Source organism: Ovis canadensis, chromosome 6 (assembly GCF_042477335.2).
Source record: "Ovis canadensis isolate MfBH-ARS-UI-01 breed Bighorn chromosome 6, ARS-UI_OviCan_v2, whole genome shotgun sequence".
NCBI lineage: Eukaryota > Metazoa > Chordata > Mammalia > Artiodactyla > Bovidae > Ovis > Ovis canadensis.
The window spans coordinates 82,373,905-82,392,650 of NC_091250.1; the positions used below are offsets into that span (position 1 = coordinate 82,373,905).

Below are 18,746 nucleotides of genomic sequence, written 5' to 3' on the forward strand. Positions count from 1 at the left end.
ACATTATATAAATAAAAATTAGCATTTCAACTCCATAAATAACACATTTTTTACAGAGAATTTTCTATAGTTAAGTTAAACGTATTTTCATTCTGATCCCAAAGAAAGGCAATGCCAAAGAATGCTCAAACTACCGCACAATTGCAGTCATCTTACATGCTCAAAATTCTCCAAGCCAGGCTTCAACAGTATGTGAACCGTGAACTTCCAGGTGTTCAAGCTGGATTTAGAAAAGGCAGAGGAACCAGAGATCAAATTGCCAACATCCATTGGATCATCAAAAAAGCAAGAGAGTTCCAGAAAAACATCTACTTTTGCTTTATTGACTATGCCAAAGCCTTTGACTGTGTGGACTACAACAAACTGTGGAAAATTCTGAAAGAGATGGGAATACCAGACCACCTAACCTGCCTCCTGAGAAATCTGTATGCAAGTCAGGAAGAAACAGTTACAACTGGATATGGAACAACAGACTGGTTCCAAATTGGGAAAGGAGTATGTCAAGGCTGTATATTGTCATTGTGCTTATTTAACTTATATGCATAGTACATCATGAGAAACGCTGGGCTGGAGGAAGCACAAGCTGGAATCTAACCTCAGATGTGCAGATGACACATGGCAGGAAGCAAAGAAGAACTAAAGAGCCTCTTGATGAAAGGGAAAGAAGAGAGTGAAAATGTTGGCTTAAAGCTTAACATTCAGAAAACTAAGATCATGGCATCTGGTCTTATCACTTCATGGCAAATAGATGGGAGAATGGTGGAACCAGTGACAGACGTTATGTTGGGGGGGCTCCAAAATCACTGCAGATGGTGATTGCAGCCATGAAATTAAAAGACGCTTACTCCTTGGAAGAAAAGTTATGACCAACCTAGACAGCATATTAAAAAGCAGAGACATTGCTTTGCCAACAAAGGTCTATCTAATCAAAGCTATGATTTTTCCAGTAGTCATGTATGGATGTGAGAGTTGGACTATAAAGAAAGCTGAGTGCTGAACAACTGATGCTTCTAAACTATGGTGTTGGAGAAGACCTCTGGACTGCAATCCTTTTGACTGCAAGGAGATCCAACCAGTCCATCCTAAAGGAAATCAGTCCTGAATATTCATTGGAAGGACTGATGTTGAAGCTGAAACTCCAGTACTTTGGCCGCTTGATAGAAAGAGCTGACTCATTTGAAAAGGCCCTGATGCTGGGGAAGTTTGAAGGCAGGAAGAGAAGGGGATGACAGAAGATGAGATAGTTGGATGGCATCACTGACTCAATCAACGTGAGTTTGAGTAATCTCTGGGTGTTTGTGATAGACAGGGAGGACTGGTGTGCTGCAGTCTATGGGGTCGCAAAGAGTTGGACACGACTGAGTGACTGAACTGAAAAGTTCAGCATAGAACTGAAAGTTGCACTTAAAACTGAACTGACAGTTCAGGGTAGAGGTCCTTTCTGGAAATGTAAATTTATAATTCATGAGCTTCTAGATGTATGTAAAGCCGTGCATCTAGATGAGGCCGCCAAGGTAATTAGGGTAGCTAGAGAAAAGGTCCAGTGCTGACCCTTGGCCAAATTAATACTTAGAGTTTATAAAAATGATAGAAACACAGGTATGGCAATTACTATGTGCAAATACATTGCATATAATAATTCATTTAATCTCAACCATGATTCCTTCATTAGGTACTATTATTGTACCCATTTTACCAATGAGGAAACTAAATCACAGTGGCATTACCTAATTTGTCCATGTTCACATCTAGTAAGTGGGAGAATCACATCACTAGAGGAGACTGAAAGGGGTGATCAGTGAGGCAGGAGGAAGCCTAAGAGAGAAGAGTGTTCAGGAATCAAAGTAAAAAGTATTCTAGAAAAAAAGAGGTGATCATCAGAGTCAAATACACTTGGTAAAACAATATTGCGTTTGGCAACATGAAGGGCTGGGAGTGAAGATCTAAATGCAGCAGATGTAAAGGAGGATAGGAGAAGGGAATGTGATCTTACATGTAAAGTGCTTGGTACAGTACTTAGCATAGTTTTCAGTTCAGCTCAGTTCCCTTCAGTCGCTCAGTCGTGTCGGACTCTTTGCGACCCCATGAATCGCAGCATGCCAGGCCTCCCTGTCCATCACCATCTGCCGGAGTTCACTCAGACTCACGTCCATCGAGTCAGTGATGCCATCCAGCCATCTCATCCTCTGTCATAGTTTTACTACTCAATAAATAGTAGTCACAACCATCATCAAAGTACAGAGCAAGCAGCTATGTGCTCTCAGAGAATTCTGAACTGCTCCAACTTTTGTATCAGTTGTAAAAACCCTTTTCTTCAGTTCTGTCATATTTATCATCACTCTGTTGTCACTGTTGTTGTCAAAGTCATCATCACTTTCCCTTCTTCATTTCTAACCATTTTCTCCCATCTCTTGGTTTTCACCTTAAAAGCTGATTTTGTACATCACTAGCCAATCAAAGCTCTCTTCTCCTCTCCTCTTGAGCTGATTGATGACAGAGTGCCAGGAGCAACTGCTTGTCTCACTCTTGTTGGCTCTGTTTGTCTCTTTCTAGGTTTCTAGAGGTTTCTGATTCTTTCATCATATCCAAGTGTTTATTGTTCACATACCATTCCTGACACTGTCAATACTTCTGGGATGGCAAGAAGACTATATCATAGTCCCCCAAGGCTCATTCCTAAAGTAGCATTTGTATAAATGCATGAATGCCATTCTCAGGAGTTTTAGATTATTAATAGAAGCTAGATCATTCACCAGCAGCATTCTGTTGCTATTCTAACTTAGCATCAAAGTCCAATGCATTTTTTGTCAGATTTATAGTCCAATGACTCAGTTCCTTTTAGATTAAGTTTGGATCACTTGAAAAGACTCTGCGGCCACCTCTCTCTCCCTAACATTGGCAGTTTAAACACAGCTACTGGTTTCAGGATACTCCTGCACACCTCATTGCTAAACAGAATATTTTTGAACATTCTTTTGTGTGAACTATGTAGCTCCATACAGATAATTTTTCAACCTGCTTTACAGACAAGGAAGTGATGCGGCAAAGAATTTGACCCACAGTTCCTCTCCCTAATTCTCTGGAAGGAAATCTCCGTTATCTGTTGCATTTGAAAAACTGTGGCCCTTGTACAACTATAGGTGGAGTTTCCATTTCCTTAAGTGAGTAAAGGGGTGGCCCAACCACTGGTAAACTTTTCAAAAATGTCTTTTTGTTGGCTTAAGTCTTTACCTAAATGTTTGAGGAATCCAGCAGAACATAAAAAAAACTACGTTAATAATGCAAATGTTTATTCACCCACACACTTTCATTATTAACTATCCCAGGCAGAACAAAGTCTCTCTCCAGATGTACCTTACAGTAGATTATAGAAGGATGTGGAAAAAATCAAAACAAAGTCACCGATATAAAATATAATGCAGGAGTATGATATGCTGTGACAAGTATGCTGAAGAAGAGAAAGATGGGGTGGAAGGATAGAGAGGCATGTGGAGAGAGGCAGACACATACACATGCTGTTTATGGATCAGGAGTTATACAAATCCAATAATGTTAGCACAAAGAAAAACAAGCCAAAGTGTATCTACATTTCATAGGCACGGGTGTTGAAAGATCTGTTCAATGCCAGCAGACACTCAGCCATTACCAACCATGGGCTCCTGTCTTCCCCTGCCCTGTCTTGCCTCATTGCAATGAATTAACAGGGTCCACTTTTAATAAATCACATGTGTGAAATCCTAACCATGATCATTCAATAACTTCAGGATAGCATAATTGCCAGTAAGGATGGAAAATTAAAAGTTATGTCATTGGTTTTGGGAAGCTGATTTGATGTATTCCTTCCCAATACTCAAGATCAAGTATGACTACAGCAGTGACCTTCTGAGTGGAGAGCAGTTTGCACCTCCATTCTATGGGTTCTGAAAACCATCCTATGCTGAAGCAATACAGATTTTCTCAGTTGTTCCATGGAGTCTCAGCCCCACAGTATGACACCCTCTCTCAGTCACTGCCCTGTTTGCTGACAGCCAGGTTCGGTTAAGTCTCCCAGAGGTGGGTGTGCATATGATTGCCATATTTACACTCAGGCATAGTAGAAATGCTTTAGTTCTCTAGAAGTTACCTTTATTGAACTTTTATCAATCTCCATTATTATATGCATTTAACTAGTATGTGAATGTGAGTCTAGAGAATAGTAACATATATACACAATGCTTTCATAACATTTTCATTTGACTCCCCCAGACTACATTCCTAAAGTAGCATTTGTACAGATGCCTGAATGCCATTCTCAAGGGGTCTCAAGAAATATAGATGTCATGACTCCCATCATGATGATACAGTCACCAAGCCCAGGAGAAGTTAAATGAATTTGCCAAATATGCAGGGCTAAAAAGCAACCAAGTCCAGACTAAATTATGGACAATATGAGTTGAGAATCTGTTCTTTTCACTCTAGGAAATTGTGCCCTTTTGAACCGAATTCTTCTAAGAGAGCAAAATAAGACGCTTTGGAAAACTTCATCAGCTTTCTTAGGCCTCAAAGATATTGCTGAATGTTGAAGAGCAATTGTTTACTAAATAATGCCTAGTGCTCAGCTGCTCAGCCAGGCTCCTATGTCCATGGGCTTTTCCAGGCAAGAATACTGGAGTGGATTATCACTTCCTACTCCAGAGGAGCTTCCCCACCTTGGGATTGAATCCACATCTCTTGCATCTCCTCCATTGGCAGCTGGATTCTTTACCACTAGAGCCACCTGGAAAGCCCAAATACCTAGATGGGTTGTTAAAAAAAACTCATGGTTTTCCCCCTTAGGTGCTAACTATGTATATAAATGCATTTAGTTGAAGCTTGAAAGTGAATGTGAAGTCGCTCAGTCATGTCCTACTCTTTGCGACAATCCCATGGACTGTAGCCTACCGGGCTCTTCTGTCCATGGGATTTTCCAGGCAAGAATACTGGAGTGGGTTGCCATTTCCTTCTCCAGGAGATCTTCCCAACCCAGGGATTGAACCCGGGTCTCCCTCATTGTAGGCTTTGCCGCTTTACCACCTGAGCCACCATGCTCAAATTTAACATTTGAGATTCTATTTCTAGTCAAGTTTCTATCAAGAAAACAGAAGAGCTATTCAATGTATTCAAGATGACATAGGTTTTAACATAGAGAAGTGAGCATACATGAAGACTGGAAAAGCTGGTGAGCCAAGATGAAAGAAATCAACTGCAGCAATTTCAGCCTGAAGCACCCAAGCAGAAGAAGGTGTTGCAAGACTCAGGGTCTCTAGAAAGACCCCACCAATTATCTCTGACTCTTTACTAAAGTAGAGGTACTCAAGAGCTCCCCAGCAAGTCACTGAATCTCACATCTACCCATGAATCTAGCAGCAATTGTCCCCATAAAATAATGGTCTCTCCTCCTCCATCTTCCAATGGTAACACGAATGCCTCTCTTTAGTAAACTCTAACCTGGATAAGAAGATTCTGGGGAAATTGTTCTAGCTTCTCTTCTATGATACTTGGTGTTGTGATGTCAAGTTGACAACAGATGAACAAATACTGGCATTTCAAAGTGATCTCAGAATTCCGTGTCTCACTATGTATAAGTTTTCTGAAATACAACCTGGAATCTTGTGCCCTAACTGACATAGGAAAGGAGCAAGACACACTGCATGGAGGGTACCTCATCATTCATCCAGCTTCCCCTCCATGTAGTCAACAAATATTTGACTTGATCTTTTATGTCCAGTGAACAAAATAGACTTGGACCCAGACCTTGTGGTGTTTATATCTTGATAAGACTTTGTCCTCAACTCCAATGAAGTTGTATTGGGAAGCAGGGAGATTTATATGTTGTTGAGTCATTCACAAATTTGGGAAACACCAAGAATCTGAGATTGGCTCAGCCATCTCAACCACCAACTTTGCAAAATCATCCAATTTAGTCAAAAGCAATCCAAAAATACTCACTGAGTCATCAGAGGTCATCTCTTGACTCATGGCCATGCACACATATACAAATGTATATAGCATTTTGTACTTATTGAATGGGGTTATCTAGCACTGTCTTGCTTGACCCTCACAAATCATCTTGCAGGCATGGACAGATAATTTTTCTCTTTTCATTACTGAAAAATCAAGGACACAGAGTCAGGCAATCCATTGTTTCTTTGATTAATGACCAATGTTGGACTTGAAACTAGGTCTCCATTTAGGGCCCCTCTGCAACATCCACCAGCCTCTTTTCTACTAAAAGAACTGGAATCTGCACTTTCTAGGTATGAAACTACAGAATTAAAAAGGCCTAGGAAAATGCCATGGATGGAAGAGCCTGGCAGGCTGCAGTCTGTGGGGTCCCTGAGGGTCAGACACGACTGAGCAACTTCACTTTCACTTTTCACTTTCATGCATTGGAGAAGGAAATGGCAACCCACTCCAGTGTTCTTGCCTGGAGAATCCCAGGGACAGGGAAGCCTGGTGGGCTGCCATCTATGGGGTCGCACAGAGTCAGACACGATTGAAGTGACTTAGCAGCAGCAGCAGGCCTTCTAAATCATTTTTATTACCCATTTGTAATTATTCTTCCAGCTTAAATTCTGAACCAAGTGTCTGGAAGTGTCCTCTTTTTTGTTAATGAAAAAGTGAGTAAATCTCCCTTACACAGATCCCTTTTCTTTATGGACATCTTCTGCAATAAGTAGGTCACTTGGTCATATTCATATCTGCGAGTAGTTTACTAAGTCAGACCTGTCTTAAAATATCTTGTGTCAAGAACGTTTTTTAAGAACTCAGGCAATTGTGACAGAATCTTAGGACTAGAAAAGGTCATTGAAGATTACTTCAGGCCAATTCTGTCATATACAGATGAGGAGAAAGAAATTCTGCAAGTTTCAATGACATTAAGGTCAAGATCACACAGCTAGTTATCTAGAAGCAGACCTTTATCCAGAAGTCTGATTTAAAGATTCAGTGAGCATATGCTATGCTGCCAGTGTGTGGAGGGATATAGGAAAAATTTAAGAATATAATCCGGATTAAAACCAAGTTCAGTTCAGTTTAGTTCAGTCGCTCAGTCGTGTCCAACTCTGCGACCCCATGAATTGCAGCACGCCAGGCCTCCCTGTCCATCACCAACTCCTGGAGTTCACTCAGACTCATGTCCATCAAGTCAGTGATGCCATCCAGCCATCTCATCATCTGTCGTCCCCTTCTCCTCCTGCCCCCAATCCCTCCCAGCATCAGAGTCTTTTCCAATGAGTCAACTCTTCACATGAGGTGGCCAAAGTACTGGAGTTTCAGCTTTAGCATCATTCCTTCCAAAGAAATCCCAGGGCTGATCTCCTTCAGAATGGACTGGTTGGATCTCCTTGCAGTCCAAGGGACTCTTAAGAATCTTCTCCAACACCACAGTTCAAACGCATAAATTCTTCAGCGCTCAGCCTTCTTCACAGTCCAACTCTCACATCCATACATGACCACTGGAAAAACTATAGCCTTGACTAGACGGACCTTAGTCGGCAAAGTAATGTCTCTGCTGTTATGGAGACATAAAACAATGAAAGAAAAATACAAGTCAGGAAATACTTGAGGAATAATGATCTGTAAATTATAATTGCTATAATTCCCTAGAGGAACAGATCAAGAATTTATTTTTAATCTCCAATGGCAACCCACTCCAGTATTCTTGCCTGGAGAATCCCATGGATGGAGGAGCTTGATGGGCTACAGTCCACGGGTCGCAAACAGTCGGACATGACTAAGCTACTTTCACTTCACTTCACTATTCTACTAAAGATATGAGGCACTTAACAAAACATAGTTTTGGTGTAAAAAGATTAGAGTAAACAGCTGTGGTGACCAGGACAAAGAGAAACTATGGGTGGAAAAATATAGAGCAAAACTTGTTACTAAGGTGGAGCATACAGTTGAGAGAAATGAACCCCAAATTTATCAGTAAGGTTTTTAATGGCCAAAGCAAGGAAACACAATCAACTTATAAATTTCAAATTGTCCATAAAACCAAACCTTAATTTACTATTCTATAGTATTTCTCCAGTAGATATTCAGAACAGGGGCTCAGAGATTTATCTAGTTCTTTCTTATGCAATCATCAGTGTGGTCTGCTGGCATAACAACAAAGTACAACTCAGTAAGGCAATTCTATTACATCTAAAATGATGCTGCTAAAGGATCCAGCAGTCTTGCGGTATGGCTTGATTCAAAGTCATCGTTTAGGGCATGTAGAAAAATGGGTCAATTACCTGACTCCATAGTATTTCTTCCAAAACATTATTTATGTGATATGGAAAGCAGAGAGTTTATGGTATATATACTATTTGTCAAGAGCCATTGGTGTGTTTAGTCTGTCATGCTGGTTTGTGGATGCTTCACAAGCTAGTTAATCAACCAAGCAGAGTTTAGTATCATTTAGAGCATCTGTGAAAATGGAAGAGACGAATTATGTTTAATGCCTTGTACAGAGCCAAATAAAGTCAAAACCACACTTAGAAAAGGATATATAATATATTTATTACATTATAATATATTTTACATACACACACACACACACACACACACACACACACATTTATATAAATGTCCTGTTCTGGGTCAAGAGCAAAGCAGACCCAAGACCAAGGATTAAATAATTTAGAAATGGCTTACTAAAGGAAATGGGACTTCAGACTTGGATGGACAGAGAGGAAAAGTGAGGAAATTTTAGACTGAAAGAATCACATGATCACATGGTGAGGGAGGTTACAGATAGGAAATGAGTTGACTTGCCATCAAAATTTGTGACTTTAAAATGTAGCAACAATAGAGCCAATCTAAACATAAATTAGCTTCATGTTTTAATGGAAATACTGCAAGTAGAAAGTGCTTTAATTTAATATAACAGCACTGGTTTGATAGGATTTCGAGCCAATGAATTCAGTAAGTGGGTTTGTTTTGATGACCTTTGCTAATTTGTTGAATGCCGTGAAAAATCCCCTGCAGCTTTCTAACGGTTCCAAAGCTAAAAATAATGACCTCACTGAAGATTCTGTCAGCTGCTCTGATTCAGAGAATGGCTGAGAATGACTGATAGACTCTGGTTGCAAAATGAGGCTCAGAAATTTGCAGCCTGACACAACTCATGGATACCAGAAAACAAAGTCTATCTGACTAGAGAGCAAACATAGGGTCAGAGGAGCCATAAGCACTATCTCTTTTAAATAAAAGTAATTACATCAGTGCTTCATTGTAGGGTACAAAGTATTGTGCTTCACATGTATTACATATTTCATATTATCCTCACAATGTCTCCATGAAGAAAGAAGCATCACTAGCTTCTAGATGTAGTAACAAAGATTCATAAGTTTTAAAGTAACTTGCTTAAAATTACATAGCTCGTTAATGCCAAAGGTTTTGAACCCAGGTCTTTCTGATTTAAAAGCTAGTGTTTTTCACTTCTACATAATATAGATTCTCAGTCTTGTAGGGGTTGTTGCTTTAGATTATATCACTAAAGCACTTTATTTGGCAGTGTAAGGCATAAGTTTAAAAAAAAAGATCAAATCCTTGGTGAAGAATCAGGGAATTTGAAGGTTAACTAAGGGCCTCCAGAATCATTAACACAATCCTCTAATTTGGGATTCGAGACACCAAAGGGTAATATCCAGTGTGAGCTGTCAAGAAATGTGAGGGCTTCTCCATTTCTAAATAGGTTTAGGAGATTCACATGCTTCATTTCCAAAATGTTTCTGCAGAGATTCAGTTGACCTAAAAAAGATGGTGGAATAGAAAGACATGTGCTCATCTTCTGTGAGAACTCCAAAATTGCAGCTAACCACTAAACAACCATTAACAGGAGAATGTTGGAAAGGAAAGGAAAGAGTCACTCAGTCATGTTCAACTCTTTGTGACCCCCATGGACAGAGGAGTCTGGTAGGCTCCTCTGTCCATGGGACTTTCCAGGCAAGAATACTGGAATGAGTTGCCATTTCCTTCCCACCCAAAAAAGATATCTGACATCCAAGGACGAAGAAGCAGCTCCAACAAGACAGTGAAAGTGAAGTCATTCAGTCGTGTCCGACTCTTTGTGACCCTGTGGACTATAGCCCTCCAGGCTCCTTCATCAAGACAGTAAGAGGGACAAAATAGTGTTTAGAATCAAACCCATACCTCCCAGAGACACTCAGAGGGCTCAAAGAAAATCTTGTGTGCACCAGGAACCCCACAAGAGACTGAGCCAGACATATCTTTGAGTGTCTGTGTGTCTCCTGTGGAGGCATGGGTCAGCAGTGGCCTGCTGTGGGGACAGGGGCTCTGGCTGCAGCAGACCTGGGAGACATGCCATGTGACATAAGTCCTCTTGGAGGAGGTCGCCATTAGTCCCACCACAAAGCCGCTAAGCAGACAACCCCCAAACTGGAGAACAATTCTACCAAAGAAGTTCTTACACTATTGCAAAAGTTCTAGGGCTCACAACAGATTTCCCAACCTGGGGATTCAACAAAGGGACTGAGAACCCCCAGGGAATTTGACTTTGAAGGTCAGTGGGATTTGATTACAGTACTTCCAGGATTAGGGAAACAGTACTACAGGATTAGGGAAACAGATTCTTGGAGGGCACACTAGGACCCAGGAGAAGGGAGCATTGACCCACAAGAGACTGAACCAGACTTGCCTGTGAGTGTCCTGGAGTCTCCAATAGAGGCATGGGTTGACAGTGCCATGCCTTGGGGTCTTGGGTGCTGAATACAACAGTCCTTGGAGCCACAGCATGCTGGCATAAGTCCTTTTGAAGGAGGTAGCCATTACCACCATTACCCCTACCATAGTTTGGCCTCAAGTCAAACTACAAGAAAGGAACAGAGCACCACCCATCAATAGAAAGTTGAATTAAAGATTTACTGAGCATGGTCCCACCCATCAGAGTAAGAACCAGATTCCCCTACAGCCAGTCTCTCCCATCAGGAAGCTTCCATGAGCCTCTTATCCTTCTCCATCAGAGGGCAGAATGAAAACCACAATTACAGAAAACTAACCAAACTAATTACATGGATCACAGCCTTGTCTAATTCAACGAAACTATGAGTCATGCCATGTGGGGCCAACCAAGACAGATGGGTCATTGTGAAAAGTTCTGACAAAACATGGTCCACTGAAGAAGGGAATGAAAAACTACTTCTGTGTTCTTGCCTTGAGAATCCCAAAAACCATATAAAAAGGCAAAAAGATACGACACTGAAAGATGAATTCCCCAGATCGGTAAGTGTCTACTATGCAATGGGAGAAGAGTGGAAAAATACCTCCAAAAAGAATGAAGAGGTTGAGCCAAAGCAAAAACAATGCCCAGTTCTGGATGTGACTGGTGATGGAAGTAAAGTCCAATGCTGTAAAGAACAATATTGCATAGGAACCTGGAATGTTAGGTCGATGAATCAAGGTAAATTGGAAGTGGCCAAGCAGGAGACAGCAAGACTGAACATCAACATTTTAGGAATCAGTGAACTAAAATGGACCAAAATGGGTGAATGGAATTCAGATGACCATTATATCTACTACTATGGGCAAGAATCCCTTAGAAGAAATGGAGTAGCCCTCACAGTCAACAAAAGAGTGCAAGATGCGGTACTTGAGTGCAATCTCCAAAATGACAGAATGACCTCTGTTCATTTCCAAGGCAAACCATTCAATATCACAGTAATCCAAGTCTATGCCCCGACCAGTAATGCTGAAGAAACTGAAGTTCTATGAAGACCTAAACAACCTTGTAGAACAAACACCCACAAAAGATGTCCTTTTCATCATAGGAGACTGGAATGCAAAATTAGGAAGTCAAGAGATACCTGGAGTAACAGGCAAGTTTGGCCTTGGAGCACAAAATGAAGTAGGGTGAAGGCTAACAGAGTTTTACTGAGAGAATGCACTGGTCATTCACAGTGCGTTCATTTCAGAGGTCAAACACCCTGTTCCAACAACACAAGAGATGACTCTACACATGGACATCACCAGATGGTCGATACCAAAATCAGATTGATTATATTCTTTACAGCCAAAGATGGAGAAGTTCTATACAGTCAGCAAAAACAAGACCAGAAGCTGACTGTGGCTCAGATCATGAATTCCTTATTGCAAAAATCAGACTTAAAGAAAGTAGAGAAAACCGTTCAGGTATGACCTAAATCAAATCTCTTATGATTGAATATACAGTGGAAGTGACAAATAGATTCAAGGGATTAAATCTGATAGATAGAGTGCCTGATGAACTATGGACAGAGGTTCAAAACATGTTACAGGAGGCTGTAATCAAAACCATCTCCAAGAAAAAGAAATGCATAAAGGTAAAATGATTGTCTGAGGAGGCCTTACAAATAGCTGAGAAAAGAAGAGAAGTGAAAGGCAAAGGAGAAAAGGAAAGATATATGCATCTGAATGCAGATTTTCAAAAAATAGCAAGGAGAGATAAAAAAGCCTTTCTCAGTGATCAATACAAAGAAATAGAGGAAAACAATAGAATGGGAAAGACTAGAGATCTCTTCAAGAAAATTTGAGATACCAAGGGAACGTTTCATGCAAAGATGGGCACAATAAAGGACGGAAATGGTATGGACCTAACAGAAGCAGAATATATTAAGAAGAGGTGGCAAGAATACACAGAAAATGAAAGTCTCTCAGTCATGTCTGACTCTTTGTGACCCCATGGACTGTACAGTCAATGGGATTCTCCAGGCCAGAATACTGGAGTGTGTAGCTTTTCCCTTCTCTAGGAGATCTTCTCAACCCAGGGATCAAACCCAGGTCTTCTGCATTGCAGGCAGATTCTTTACCAGTTGAGCCACAAGGGAAGCCCAGAATACACAGAAGAACTATACAAAAAAGATCTTAATGACCCAGATAATATGATAGTGTGATCACTCATCTAGAGCCAAACATCCTGGAGTGTTACATCAAGTGGGCCTTAGGAAGAATCACTACGAACCAAGTTAGCGGAGGTGATGGAATTCCAGTTGAACTATCTAAAATCCTAAAAGATGTTGCTGTGAAAGTGCTATACTCAATATGCCAGCAAATTTGGAAAACTCAGCAGTGGCCTCAGGACTAGAAAAGGTCAGTTTTCATTGCAGTCCTAAACAAAAGCAATGCCAAAGAATGTTCAGACTACCACACAATTGCACTCATTTCATATGCTAGCAAAGTAATGCTCAAAATTCTCCAAGCCTGGCTTCAACAGTATCTGAACTGAGAACTTCCAGAAGTTCAAGCTGGATTTAGAAAAGGCAGAGGAACCGGAAATCAAATTGCCAACATCTGTTGGATCATAGAAAAAGCAAGAGAATTACAGAAAAACATTTATTTGTGCTTCATTGGCTACATTAAATCCTTTGACTGTGTGGATCACAACAAACTGTGGAAAATTCTTCAAGAGATGGGAATACCAGACCACCTTACCTGCCTCCTGAGAAACCTGTATGCAGGTCAGGAACCAACAGTTAGAACTGGACATGGAAAACTGGACTGGCTCCAAATTGGGAAAGGAATACATCAAGGCTGTATACTGTCACACTGCTTATTTAATTTGTATGCAGAGTATATCATGCGAAATGCTGGACTGAATGAAGCACAAGATGGAAGCAAGATTGCCAGAAGAAATATCAGTAACCTCAGATATGTAGATGACACCACTCTTATGACAGAAAGCAAAGAGGAACTAAAGAACCACTTGATGAAAGTGAAAGAAGAGAGTAAAAATGCTGGCTTAAAACTCAACATTCAAAAAACTAAGATCATGCCATCCATTCCCATCACTTCATGGCAAATAGATGGGGAAACAATGGAAAGAGTGATAGATTTTATTTTCCTGGGCTCCAAAATCACTGCAGATGGTGACTGCAGCCATGAAATTAAAAGATGCTTGTTCCTTGGAAGAAAAGCTACAACCAACCTAGACACCATGTTAAAAAGCAGAGACATTACTTTGCTGACAAAGTTTCATCTATCAAAGCTGATTTTCCAGTAGCCATGTATGGACGTAAGAGTTGGACCGTCAAGAAAGCTGAGTACCCATGAATTGATGCTTTTGAACTGTGGGGTTGGGGAAAACTCTCAGGAGTCCCTTGGGTAGCAAGGAGATCCAACCAGTCAATCCTAAAGGAAATCGACCCTGAATATTCATTTGAAGGACTGATGCCAAAGCTCCAATGCTTTGCCCACATATGTGAGTTTCACTGGAAACTCATTGGAAAAGACCCTGATGCTGGGAAAGATTGAAGGCAGGAGGAGAAAGGGATAACAGAGGATGAGATGGTTGGATGGCATCACCGACTCAATTGTAAATTAAGTCTGAGCAAGATCCAGGAGTTGGTGATGGACAGGAAGCCTGGCATGTTGCAGTCCATAGGGTCACAAAGAGTTGGACACGACTGAGTGACTGAACTGAACTGACTAAGCCATCCAGAGTTCTGCAACTGGTTAATCAGGCCATCCAGTTCACAACATGGTGCTCCTGATTTCCGCCTCCTGCTGTCTACTCTGGGGTCAACAGTAGTAAAACATGAGAAAAGAAATGAACCTGAGTGTAAAGGGAAACCTAAACTTTTACCATACTCAGGCGCCACTGTCTAGTATTATACGCTTAGGGTACTACAAGTTGGCTTTCTGCTTTTTTACTGAAAACACCCTGAGGACCAAGAGAATACTAAAGGATAATTGTTAAGGATTTGGGTTAGGGAGTGGGGAACTCACATAAGGAGAATCTTACATAACCTGGTTAAACTCTAACTTACTGATCTGCTTCAGGCCTCCATGTCTTTGAACTCAGCAGTGACCATGAGCATAAGTGCTAATTTTCATGGTTGGACTGAAAAATTCTTAAAATCTTCTTAAGTGTCAGTAGGGCATCTCCAACCTACTCCTGTTACTCAGCATTCTCATACGTGTAACCCTCAGTATGTATATAGTCTTTCAGTGCCTGGTGAAACTCTCATCTACATTATTAAAATGTACATCTGATCTTACCAAAGTACATGACTTCCTTCCTTCTCTGAACAATTGAATATCTTTTCTTAGAAACATACATAGTTTCTAGAGTTGGTATCAAACAATCAGAAATATTTGGTTAACTAGGAAATTATTTCAGTAATCCATTCAGCAAGTACATCGCAGCCTGGGTGGTACCCAGCACTGTGCCTGCTAAATGCTAAATCGCTTCATTCATGTCCAACTCTTTGTGACCCTGTGGACTGTAGCCCACCAGGCTTCTCTGTCTATGGGATTCTCCAGGTAAGAATACTGGAGCGGGTTGCCATGCCCTCGTCCAGGGGATCTTCCTGACCCAGGGATCAAACCCGCATCTCTTACGTTCATGGTGAGCAAAAGTAAAGAGTTTCCCTACCCTCCCTAATGGCAGAAAGTGAAGAGGAACTAAAAAGCCTCTTGATGAAAGTGAAAGAAGAGAGTTAAAAAGTTGGCTTAAAGCTCAACATTCAGAAAACTAAGATCATGGCATCTGGTCCCATCACTTCATGGGAAATAGGTGGGGAAACAGTGGAAACAGTGTCAGATTTTATTTTGGGGGGCTCCAAAATCACTGCAGATGGTGACTGCAGCCATGAAATTAAAAGACGCTTACTCCTTGGAAGAAAAGTTATCACCAACCTAGATACCATATTCAAGAGCAGAGACATTACTTTGCCAACAAATGTCCGTCTAGTCAAGGCTATGGTTTTTCCTGTGGTCATGTATGGATGTGAGAGTTGGACTGTGAAGAAGGCTGAGCACTGAAGAATTGATGCGTTTGAACTGTGGTGTTGGAGAAGATTCTTGAGAGTCCCTTGGACTGCAAGGAGATCCAACCAGTCCATTCTGAAGGAGGTCAGCCCTGGGATTTCTTTGGAAAGAAAGATGCTAAAGCTGAAACTCCAGTACTTTGGCCACCTCATGCGAAGAGTTGACTCATTGGAAAAGACCCTGATGCTGGGAGGGGTTGGGGGCAGGAGGAGAAGGGGATGACAAAGGATGAGATGGCTGGATGGCATCACTGACTCGATGGACGTGAGTCTGAGTGAACTCCAGGAGTTAGTGATGGACAGGGAGGCCTGGCATGCTGCGATTCATGGGGTCGCAAAGAGTCAGACATGACTGAGCGACTGAACTGAACTGAACTGAACTGAAGTGAACTGAACTGAACTGAACCCTCCCTAATGGAGCATCCAGGCAAGGGAGGGAGAGAGCAATAGTTACTTTTATTGCTGTATTTGGTAAATGCCTATGCACTAGTGATACTTTATGTTATTAGAGGGCAAATCAGGGTGGATGGACTTATGAAGGTCAAGAGAGTTTCCTTGAGGATGTGTCTGTTGTTTATAGGCTGAGTAAAGAAATAACACGGGTTTCCTTGGTGGCTCAATGGTAAAAAAAATCCACCTGCCAATGCAGGAGACACTGGTTGGATCCCAGTGTCATATTCAAGACTCTGTAGCAGGAGGAATGCTGGCAAACACGGTGGCCAGAAGTACATTTAATGTGGCTGTAGTGGCAAAAGAAAAAAGACCATGGTATGAGTGGAAGCTGGAAATGTAGGTAGAGGACTTGCCTTGGAGGATCTTATATTTAAAAAAAAAAAAAAAACAACAAGTTTTATCTTTATCCTAGGAACAGTGGATCACTGGTGGATTTTTGACCTGGGGGAAGGAGGGTTGACATGGTAAGATCTGTGTTTGGAAAATCACTCTAGCTGTAGTACTGAGACTAGACTGATGCAGGTAGAGAAAGGAAGTATACCGTTTTGAAGACTAGCAGAATGGATCAAGGAGAGAAAGATGCTAGCTTGGATCAGGATAGAAGTGGAAAAGAGTAGATAGATGCAAGGGAGAATTAGAAGGAACAATAGATGGGATTTAGTGAAAAAGTCAATATGAATGAGAAAGAGAGGAATGAAATATGACCCTTATGATTTCCAAGGACTTTTGCTTGACTTAGTACATAAATGAGGATGTCATTCACCCAAAATGAGAAGAATGAGAATGTTTTAAGTTCTCTGCATGTGCGTGCATGCTCAGTCTCTTCAGTCATGTCCAACTCTTTGCAACCCTATGGACTATAGCCCACCAGGCTCCTCTGTCCATGGGGATTCTCCAAGCAAGAATACTGGAGCGGGTTGCCATGCCCTCCTCCAGGAGATCTTCCACACCCAGGGATCGAACCTGCAGCTCCTGCGGTTCCTGCATTGCAGGCGGATTCTTCCCATCTGGGAAGCCTTTAGATTCTGAGTGGGGGGCAAGGAAGAAATCACAAGTTTAATTATTATTTCTTGATGTATGATACAGGTATGGAGCACACAGAGAACTTTACCCTGAAGGTATAAATTTGTGAATCACTTGAATATTTTGATAATTATAACTATAGGCATATGTGAATTTCCATGAGGAGTTGATGCAGAGTAAGGAGTGAAAACTTAGGAGGCCTGAGAAACTACAATATTTAATGACTGGGTAGAACAAGATGTGAACAGAAGAGAGACAAGAAAGGAACAGCCAGAAAAATAGGAGGAAAACTATGGAGTGTAGAGCTGCAGAAGCCGAAGAAAGGAGTAAAGTAAAATCTGGGTTCAACAAATTCTAATCTAAAAATATATATATTTATATGGTACATATGGCTTTTTCTCCTTAGGAACACTGCACAAACTTCTAGTCAAGTTCAAAATGGAATAGAGCAAAAAGGGTGGATTTTTAATTCCAGTTCTGATACTCTCAGACAGTTAAGTCTCTGTGATATATTTCTCTCACTGGAATTATGAAATATGTCAGAATACATTTACACAAATACACACATCTTATAATCTTCTCACATGTAGTGATCTTTGCTTCTGTAAGTTGTTTGTCAACTTTAGAAATACTCCTGACCTTGTGTCCATGAAAGTGCTAAGGATGGAGTATAATAAACTATACTTTTCAGAATATAAGAAACTCTTTTGCGAGATGACTACAATATGCTTCATTGGTCTCACCTAACTTAATGCTTGAAAATATATATTTTATTTATTACTTTACATAAGTTCTTAGGTTTTCACTTAAAATGTTTCCCTCTTGGGCTTACATGTATACATTATGTAATCTAGATTACATTACATATATACATATGGGCTTCCCAGGTGGTGGTGATAAAGAACTCGCCTGCCAATGCAGGAGACACAAGAGACGCAGGTCTGATCCCTGGGTCAGAAGGAGGTGGCAACCTACTCCAGTATTCTTGCCTGGAGAATCCCAAGGACAGGGGAGCCTGGTGGGCTACAGTCCATAGGATCACGACATGACTGAAGCAACTTAGCAAGCACACACACACGTACATATATATACATATACATATATATATATATATACACACACATATATACACATATATATGTATATATGTATATATATGTATATGTATATGTACATATATATATGTATATGTATATGTACATATGTATATATATACATATGTATATATATGGATATGTATATACATATATATGTGTATATATGTATATATGTATATGTATATGTGTATATGTATATATATACATATGTATATATGTATATATGTATATATGTATATACATATATATGTATATATATGTGTGTATATGTATACATATATATGTATACATATGTGTGTATATATGTATATATGTATATGTATATGTACATATGTATATATATGTATGTATATGTATATGTATATATGTATATATACATATGTATATATGTGTATATATATGT

At 40.5% G+C, this 18,746-nt stretch overlaps 1 protein-coding gene across 1 annotated transcript in view; it reads left to right on the forward strand.

The window, feature by feature from the left end:
* Positions 1 to 18,746, forward strand: part of GABRB1 (gamma-aminobutyric acid type A receptor subunit beta1) — a 438,990-nt gene that overhangs the window by 347,950 nt on the left and 72,294 nt on the right. The gene's annotated exons all lie outside the window — the stretch shown is intronic.